At 38.4% G+C, this 9,404-nt stretch overlaps 1 non-coding gene across 1 annotated transcript; it reads right to left on the bottom strand.

The window, feature by feature from the left end:
- Window positions 1-1,127: 1,127 nt before the first annotated feature.
- On the bottom strand, window positions 1,128-1,235 carry LOC127743193 (small nucleolar RNA R71). Its single transcript, XR_008004551.1, has one exon. It is a non-coding gene; the product is annotated as a small nucleolar RNA R71 (small nucleolar RNA).
- Between the last annotated feature and the right edge of the window lie 8,169 nt (window positions 1,236-9,404).

The following is a 9,404-nucleotide window of genomic DNA, read 5'->3' on the forward strand; positions in this document are numbered from 1 at the left end:
ATGTGTTTATAATTTTGATTATGTAATATGAAAAAAATGATTATGATGGTCTTAATATAGAAAGCAAATCGAATATAATTTATTTTCTAAAATATTTATCTATTAAATAGCAAATTATTTTGTATGAAAATTATTTAAAATATTATATTAAATTTGTAGAAAATTTGTGCGAAAATAATTTTTGGTTTTGTATGAAATTTGTTTCAAATACGTAAATTCTTTTAAATTAAATTTGTCTGAAATTTAATTGAAGAAAAATATTTGATTTGTCTAAAATTTATTTGAAAAAAATTTGTTATATTTGACTAAATTCGTTAGAAATTTGTTTGAAATAAATTATATTTTTTGTTTGAAATTTGTTTAAAATACGTTGTTTTTATGTTAGCTAATCTGTTTGAAATTCGTCTAAAATACATCATAATAGTTAGAAATCTAGCAGATAAATTCCTATTCGAAATCTGTCACAAAATCGTCTGGAAAAAATTTCGGACGAAATTTCAGACAAAATTTAAATTAGCAACAAGGCTTTTTGGGACAAAAAAATTCGTTCCAAATTTGTTTGAAAGAAAAAATTTGTCTATAATTTGTTCGAAATTTATTTCAATTTCGTCTCAAAATTCGTCCGAAAAAGCCTTATTTCTAGTAGTGAAGGACTCTGAAGAAGAAGCTAAAGTACAACACTCTGGAGAGGACTTTACAGAGAATTTCAAAAAGGAAGCAGACATGGCAGCCGAACCCAACAACAATGCCAGAGATGCAAGGAAGATGCTTGGTGACTATACTGCACCAACTTCCAACTTTTATGGAAGAAGCATCTCAATTCCTCCCATTGGAGCAGACAACTTTGAGCTTAAGCCTCAATTAGTTTCTCTAATGCAGCAAAATTGCAAGTTTCATGGACTTCCATCGGAAGATCCTTATCAGTTTTTAGCTGAATTCTTGCAGATCTGTGATACTGTTAAGACCAATGGGGTTGATCCTGAGGTCTACAGACTTATGCTTTTCCCCTTTGCTATAATTAACAGAGCTAGAACATGGTTGGACTCACAACCTAGAGAAAGCTTAAACTCTTGGACAAGTTGGTCAACGCTTTCTTGACCAAATTCTTTCCACCTCAGAAGATGAGCAAGCTTAGAGTGGAAGTCCAAACCTTCAAACAGAAGGAAGGTGAATCCCTCTATGAAGCTTGGGAAAGATACAAGAAATTAACCAAAAGGTGTCCTTCTGACATGCTTCCAGAATGGAGCATCATATGTATATTCTATGATGGTCTGTATGAATTGTGCAAGATGTCATTGGAGCATTCTGCTGGTGGATCTCTTCATCTGAAAATACCTGCAGAAGCCCAGGAACTCATTGAGATGGTTTCAAATAACCAGTTCATGTACACTTCTGAAAGTAATTTTGTGAATAATGGGATAACTCAGAAGAAAAGAGTTCTTGAGCTTGATACTCTGAATGCCATATTGGCTCAGAACAAAATATTAACTCAGCAAGTTAATATGATTTCTCAGAATCTGATTGGATTGTAAGCTGCATCCGGCAGTGGTAAAGAAGCCTCCTCTGAAGGAGAAGCTTATGACCCTGAGAATCCTGCAATGGAAGAGGTGAATTACATGGGAGAATCCTATGAAACACCTATAATCCTTCATGGATGAATCATCCAAATTTCTCATGGAAGGATCAACAGAAGCCTGAACAAGGCTTCAACAACAATAATGGTGGGAGAAATAAGTTTGGTAATAGCAAACCTTTTCCATCATCTTCTCCGCAACAGACAGAGAATTCTGAGCAGAGCCTCTCTGGCTTAGCAAACATAGTCTCTGATCTATCTAAGACCACTTTCAGTTTCATGAATGAAACAAGGTCCTCCATCAAAAATTTGGAGGCACAAGTGGGTCAGCTGAGTAAAAGAGTTACTGAAACTCCTCCTAGTACTCTCCCAAGCAATACAAAAAAGAATCCCAAAAGATAGTGCAAGGCCATAACTAAAACCAAAATGGCCGAACCTGGAGGGAGTGAAAAGGCAGTGATTCCCAGTGAGGAGGACCTCAAGGGACATCCACTGACCAATAATAAGTTCCCTATTGAGGAATCAGAAGAATCTGAGGCTCATACAGAGACCATAGAGATTCCACTGAACTTACTATTGTCATTCATGAGCTCTGATGAATATTCTTCCTCTGAAGAGGACGAAGACACTATTGAAGAGCAAGTTGCTCAGTATCTAGGAGCAATCATGAAGCTGAATGCCAAGTTATTTGGTAATGAGACTTGGGAGGATGAACCTCTATTGCTCATCAATGAACTGAATACATGGATTCAGCAGACATTGCCTCAAAAGAAACCAGATCCCGAAAAGTTCTTAATACCTTGCACCATAGGCATCATGAACTTTGAAAAGGCTCTGTGTGACCTAGGGTCAGGTATCAACCTCATGCCACTCTCTATAATGGAGAAACTAGGGATCTTTGAGGTACAAGCTGCAAGAATCTCACTAGAGATAGCAGACAAATCAATGAAACAGGCTTATGGACTTGTAGAGGATGTCTTAGTGAAGGTTGAAGGCCTTTACGTCCCTGCTGACTTCATAATCCTAGACACTAGGAAGGATGAGGACGAATCCATCATCCTTGGAAGACCCTTCCTAGCCACAGCAAAGGCTGTGATTGATGTGGACAGAGGAGAGTTAGTCCTTCAATTGAATGAGGAATATCTTGTGTTTAAGACTCAAGGATCTTCTTATGTAAACATGGAGAAGAAGCATGAAAAGCTTCTCTCAATACAGAGTCAGACAGAGCCCCCACACTCAACTTCTAAGTTTGGTGTTGGGAGGCCACAACCATGCTTTGAGCATTTGTGAAGCTCTGTAAGAACTTTCTGTCAAGCTATTGACATTAAAGAAGCGCTTATTGGGAGGCAACCCAATTTTATTTATCTATATTAATTACTTTTTCATTTTATTTTCCATTGTTATTATATGTCTTCTTTAGGTTGATGATCATGTAGAGTCACAAAAATAGCTGCAGCATTAAAGGAGGAATAAAAAATAGCATAAAAAAATAACACACCCTGGAGGACGAGCTTACTGACGTTTAAACTCCAGTAAGGATAGCAAAATGGGCATTTAACGCCCAGTCTATTAGTATTCTGGGTGTTAAATGCCAGAAATGGCAGCCAGACTGGCGTTTAATACTAGAAAAGGATGTCTGGTGTCTAGCTGGCATTAAATGCCAGTAAGGGTAGCAGAATGGGCGTTTAACGCCCAGTATGGCAGCATTCTTAGCGTTAAACGCCAGAATTGGCAGCCAGACTGGTGTTTAACGCCAGAAAGGGGCATCAGCCTGGCGTTTAACGCCAGAAATGCCACACAGAGGGCGTTTAAACACTAGAAAAGTGCAGGGATGAGAAATCCTTGACACCTCAGGATCTGTGGATCCCACAGGATCCCTACCTACCCCAACTCACTCTCATTCCTCTTCACACCTTTCTATAACACTCTTCCCCAAACACCATTCACCTATCAAATCCTACCCTCTTCCCCATATTCTCTTCACCACTCACATCCATACACTATTTCCCATCATACAACTTACTTACCCCCACCCACTCAAATTCAAACCATTTCCTTCCCAAACCCAACCCCTATCACACGGATTCCCTCTCCCCCTTACCCTATAAATACCCCTTCTTACTCCTTCATTTTCACACATCATAAATACTCCGAACCCCCCTTGGCCGAACCACTCCTTCACCTCCATCTCCTCCATTTCTTCTTCTTCTCCTCCTTTCTTTCTTTTTTTGCTCGAGGACGAGCAAACCTTTTAAGTTTGGTGTGGGAGAAAGCGTTGCTTTTTGTTTTTTCATAACCATTAATGGCACCTAAGACCGGAGAATCCTCTAGAAAGAGGAAAGGGAAGGCATATGCTTCCACCTCCGAGTCATAGGAGATGGAGATATTCATCTCAAAGGTCTATCAGGACCACTTCTATGAAGTTATGGCCAAGAAAAAGGTGATCCCCGAGGTCCCCTTCATGCTCAAAAAGAGCAAATATCCAGAGATCCGACAAGAGATTCGAGGAATAGGTTGGGAAGCTCTCACCAACCCTATCCAACAAGTCAGAATCTTAATGGTTTAAGAGTTCTATGCTAATGTATGGATCACTAAGGACCATGATCAAAGTGTGAACCCGAATCCATAGAATTGGCTCACAGTGGTTCGGGGGAAATACTTGGATTTCAGTCCAAAAACCGTGAGGTTGGCATTCAACTTACCAATGATGCTAGGAGATCTTCATCCTTTCACAAGAAGGGTCAACTTTGATCAAAGGTTGGACCAAGTCCTTATGGACATCTGTATTGAAGGAGCCCAATGGAATAGAGACTTCAAAGGCAAGCCGGTTCGACTGAGAAGGCTTAACCTCAAACCCATGGCTAGAGGATGGTTAGAGTTCATCCAACGCTCTATCATTCCCACTAGCAATTGGTCCAAAGTAACTGTGGATCGGGCTATCATGATCCATAGTATCATGATTGGAGAGGAAGTGGAAGTTCATGAGATCATACCTCTAGAACTATATAAGGTGGCTGACAAACTTTTCACTTTGGCGAGGTTAGCCTTTCCTCATCTCATCTGTCACCTATGCAATTCAGCCGGAATTGTCATAGAGGAAGACATCCTCATTGAAGAGGACAAGCCCATCACTAAAAAGAGAATGGAGCAAACAAGAGAGCCGACTCATGGACCTCAACAAGAACATGAGGAAGTCCCTCATCAAGAAATCCCTAAGATGCCTCAAGGGATGCATTTTCCTCCACACAACTATTGGGAGCAACTTAACACCTCTTTAGGAGATTTGAGTTCCAATATGGAGCAACTAAGGATGGAGCACCAAGAGCACTCCATTATCCTCCATGAAATTATAGAGGACCAAAGAGCCATGAGGGAGGAACAACAAAGGCAAGGAAGAGATATTGAGGAGCTTAAGCACTCCATAGGATCTTCAAGAGGAAGAACTAGCCGCTGTCACTAAGGTGAACCCGTTCTTTAATTTCCTTATTCTTATTTTTCTATTTTTCATTTTTTTATGCTTTATGAGTTGACTATGTTTGTGTCTTTATTACATAATCATTAGTGTCTAGTGTCTATGTCTTAAAGCTATGAGTGTTCCATGAATCCTTCACCTTTCTTAAAAGAAAAATGTTTCTATTTGCAAAAGAACAAGAAGTACATGAATTTCGAATTCCATCATGAAATTAGTTTAATTATTTTGATGTGGTGGCAATACTTTTTGTTTTCTGAATGAATGCTTGAACAGTGCATGTTTTTTATAGTGAAGTTTATGAATGTTAAAATTGTTGGCTCTTGAAAGAATAATGAAAAAAGAGAAATGTTATTGATAATCTAAAGAATTATAAAATTGATTTTTAAAGCAAGAAAAAGCAGTGAAAAACACAAAGCTTGCGAAAAAAAGGGCAAAAAATAAAGAAAGAAAAAGAAAAAGCAAGCAGAAAAAGCCATTAGCTCTTTAAACCAAAAGGCAAGAGCAAAAAGTCAGTAACCCTTTAAACGAAAAGACAAGGGTAAAGAGGATCCAAGGCTTTGAGCATCAGTGGATAGGAGGGCCCAAAGGAATAAAATTCTTGCCTAAGTGGCTAAATCAGGCTGTCCCTAACCATGTGCTTATGTCATGAAGGTCCAAGTGAAAAGTTTGAGACTGAGTGCTTAAAGTCGTGATCCAAAGCAAAAAGAGTGTGCTTAAGAACTCTGGGTACCTCTAACTGGGGACTCTAGCATAGCTGAGTCACAATCTGAAAAGGTTCACCCAATTATGTGTCTGTGGCATTTATGTATCCGGTGTAATACTGGAAAACAAGATACTTAGGGTCACAGCCAAGACTCATCAGTAGCTGTGTTCAAGAATCATCATACTGAACTAGGAGAATCAATAACACTATCTGAATTCTGAGTTCCTATGGATGCCAATCATTCTGAACTTCAAAGGATAAAGTAAAAGCTAGTAGTCCCGCTCATCTAATTAGAAATAAGCTTCATTGATATTTTGAGATTTATTATATATTTTCTTCTTTTTATCCTATTTTATTTTTAGTGGCTTGGGAACAAGCAACAATTTAAGTTTGGTGTTGTGATGAGCGGATAATTTATACGCTTTTTGGCATTTTTTTAGGTAGTTTCTAGTATGTTTTAGTTACTTTTTAGTATATTTTTATTAGTTTTTATGCAAAAATCACATTTCTGGACTTTACTATGAGTTTGTGTATTTGTCTGTGATTTCAGGTATTTTTCGGCTGAAATTGAGGGACCTGAGCAAAAATCTGATTCAGAAGCTGAGAAAGGACTACAGATGCTGTTGGATTCTGACCTTCCTGCACTCGAAGTGGATTTTCTGAAGCTATAGAAATCCAATTGGTTCACTCTAAATTTCGTTGGAAAGTAGACATCTTGGGCTTTCCAGCAATGTATAATAGTTCATACTTTGCCCGAGATTTATTGGCCCAAACTGGCGTCCAAACGCCCACCAAAGACCCCTTTTTTGGCGTTAAACGCCGGAACTGGCACCAGAACTGGAGTTAAACGTCCAAACTAGCATCCAAGCTGGCATTTAACTCCAAGGATGGCCTATGCACATGAAAGCTTCAAAGCTCAGCCCAAACACACACAAGTGGGCCCCAGAAGTGGATTTTTGCACTATCTACTCATTTTTTGTAAATCTAGGTTACTAGTCTAGTATAAATAGCACTTTTTACTATTGTATTTTATCTTGGGATCTTTGGAATATCTTTTGATCTTTTTTATCACTCTTGGGAGGCTGGCCTTTCGGCCATGCCTAGACCTTCTTCTCTTATGTATTTTCTATGGTGGAGTTTCTACACCTCATAGATTAAGGTGAGGAGCTCTACTGTTCCTCATGAATTAATGCAAGTACTACTGTTTTTATTTCAATTCACGCCTACCTCTTCTCCAAGATATACTCTCGTACTTAATTCAGTTAAGTCAGAATGAAGGGGGTGACTTGTGACAATCACCCACTATCTTCGTTACTCGTTTAACCAAGATCCGCGTGCCTGACAACCACAAAGCGGTCTACATGATGTTCAATGTAGTCATTGGACGACAGCCGGAGTATATTCTCTTGGGTGTCTGATCCACGGATTCGCATTGCCTCTCCTAATAACAGAGCATCTGAATTCGTGATTAGAACCTTCGTGGTATAGGCTAGAACCAATAGACAGCATTCCTGAGATCCGGAAAGTCTAAACCTTGTCTGTGGTATTCCGAGTAGGATCTGGGAAGGGATGACTGTGACGAGCTTCAAACTCATGACTGTTGGGCATAGTGACAGTGTGCAAAAGGATCAAGGGATCCTATTTCGACACAAGTGAGAACCGACAGATGATTAGCCCTACGGTTGCTATGCTTGGTATTTTTCATCCGAGACGAGAAATCTGACAGTTGATTAGCCGTACAAAAACCGTTGCCAGACCATTTTCACTGAGAGGATCATACAGCTTGCCTTGGAAGGGAGGACGCATGGTTGGATGAAAACAATAGGAAAGTAGTGGTTCAGAAGCAACAAAGCATCTCCAAACGCTTATCTGAAATTCCCACCAATGATTTACATAAGTATCTCTATGTTACTTTCCATTTTATTTATCTTTTAATTTTCAAATCCTCATAACCATTTGAATCCGCCTGACTGAGATTTACAAGATGACTATAGCTTGCTTCAAGCCATCAATCTCCATGGGATCGACCCTTACTCACGTAAGGTATTACTTGGACGACCTAGTGCACTTGCTGGTTAGTTGTGCGGAGTTGTGAAAAGTGTGATCACAATTTCGTGCACCAACCATCAATTATATCTCATTCATCATTACCAATGCCTCAGTAACTCAACTATTCACTTCGCAAATCTCCCTTAATATCAATCTAACTCCCTCCATATATTTGCTCTTATTACAAAGCCTAAAAACTAGCTACCGAACCTTAAACAGGATTTACAAAGGTGAAAAATAGGATGGATAGGTAAAAATAATTAAAAATAGCATTTCTTATTCATGTATACGCATGCCTCGTCCGTACGCATGGACCCCTTTTTGTGCGTATACGCGAAACGCACACAAAAAAGATACATTTCTAAAATGAAAGTTGTGCGTACGCATGACTTTGCTTTTGTGCATACACATGGTATGCGCACAAGACTCGCATAAGGCTCTCCATCCCTTATGTAACACGCATCATCGGTACGCATGGGTCATGCATACTCATGACCTAAATTTTCTGCAACTTCTGCATAATTCAGCTTTTAACCTAAACTTCAAATGCGAATAAATTTTTTGTTAAAAATTATTTTTTGTCCATTCTTCAAACGTTATAAACTACTCAGACCCAAGTTCCATTTAAGACAAGTTTCACAAAAATTGAGGACAAGTTTTAGATCTTTAAAGTTGGTTAAAATTCAGCTTTTACCTAATTATGCAAACTTTTTTTAACTAATTCAACAATTCAAATCAATCCAAACCGCTCCCTTACCTCTTTTAAGCCTTCCAAACATTCAATCATCAATTTCTAACTATTACAAGCCTAATCAAACCAATTTCGGTTCATTTATCACATTCATTATCAAGCAAACCATGACCAAAACCATACTCCAATTCAATCCTCATCAATATTCAATATCAATAATCCCCCACTAACTCAATTCCACAATTTTACCACTAATTAGATCATTCATACATATACATATATTCATTCACTAACCACATCAATCAACCAATTCAAACCATTCAAACCTATCTTAAGGGAAACTAGCTTAAGATTCACATAACATTACATATTATCTGCAAGAAACCGAAATCACACCTTGACCGATTTTTTCCATGCTCAAAACACCACAATTAAAGCTTCCAAGATTCTTAATCAAATCCAATGAGTTTCAACTACCAAAGCTTTATTCCAAGTATTCCAATTCATCAATTTAACTCTAATTAACAAGAAATTTAATCTAATTCATAAAATTAACCACAAATCAACACTAGGGTTCATTAATTCAAGAATTCACAAGGTTTTAGTGGTTCCTTACCTTACTCACTGATGACTGGGGCGAAACCCAATAAATACCCAATGCTAGATTGCACTTAAACAACCAAACATCCAAAATTCCTCAATATCCACAACAAAAAATGTGAATTGATTGAAAGGGAGAATTGGGCAGGAAATTCAGAAATCCTTAACGCTTTGTTCAGATAGAATTGAAGAGCTTGGCAAGATGATAGCGTGGCCATAAACGGTGTGGCGATTGGAGCTCCAGAATGAAAGATATGGGCAAATAAAATTCGGAGTGATTTGGGGTTAGGTTTTGATTCTTCCCTTCCTCTCCTCA

Source organism: Arachis duranensis, chromosome 1 (assembly GCF_000817695.3).
Source record: "Arachis duranensis cultivar V14167 chromosome 1, aradu.V14167.gnm2.J7QH, whole genome shotgun sequence".
Classification (NCBI taxonomy): domain Eukaryota; kingdom Viridiplantae; phylum Streptophyta; class Magnoliopsida; order Fabales; family Fabaceae; genus Arachis; species Arachis duranensis.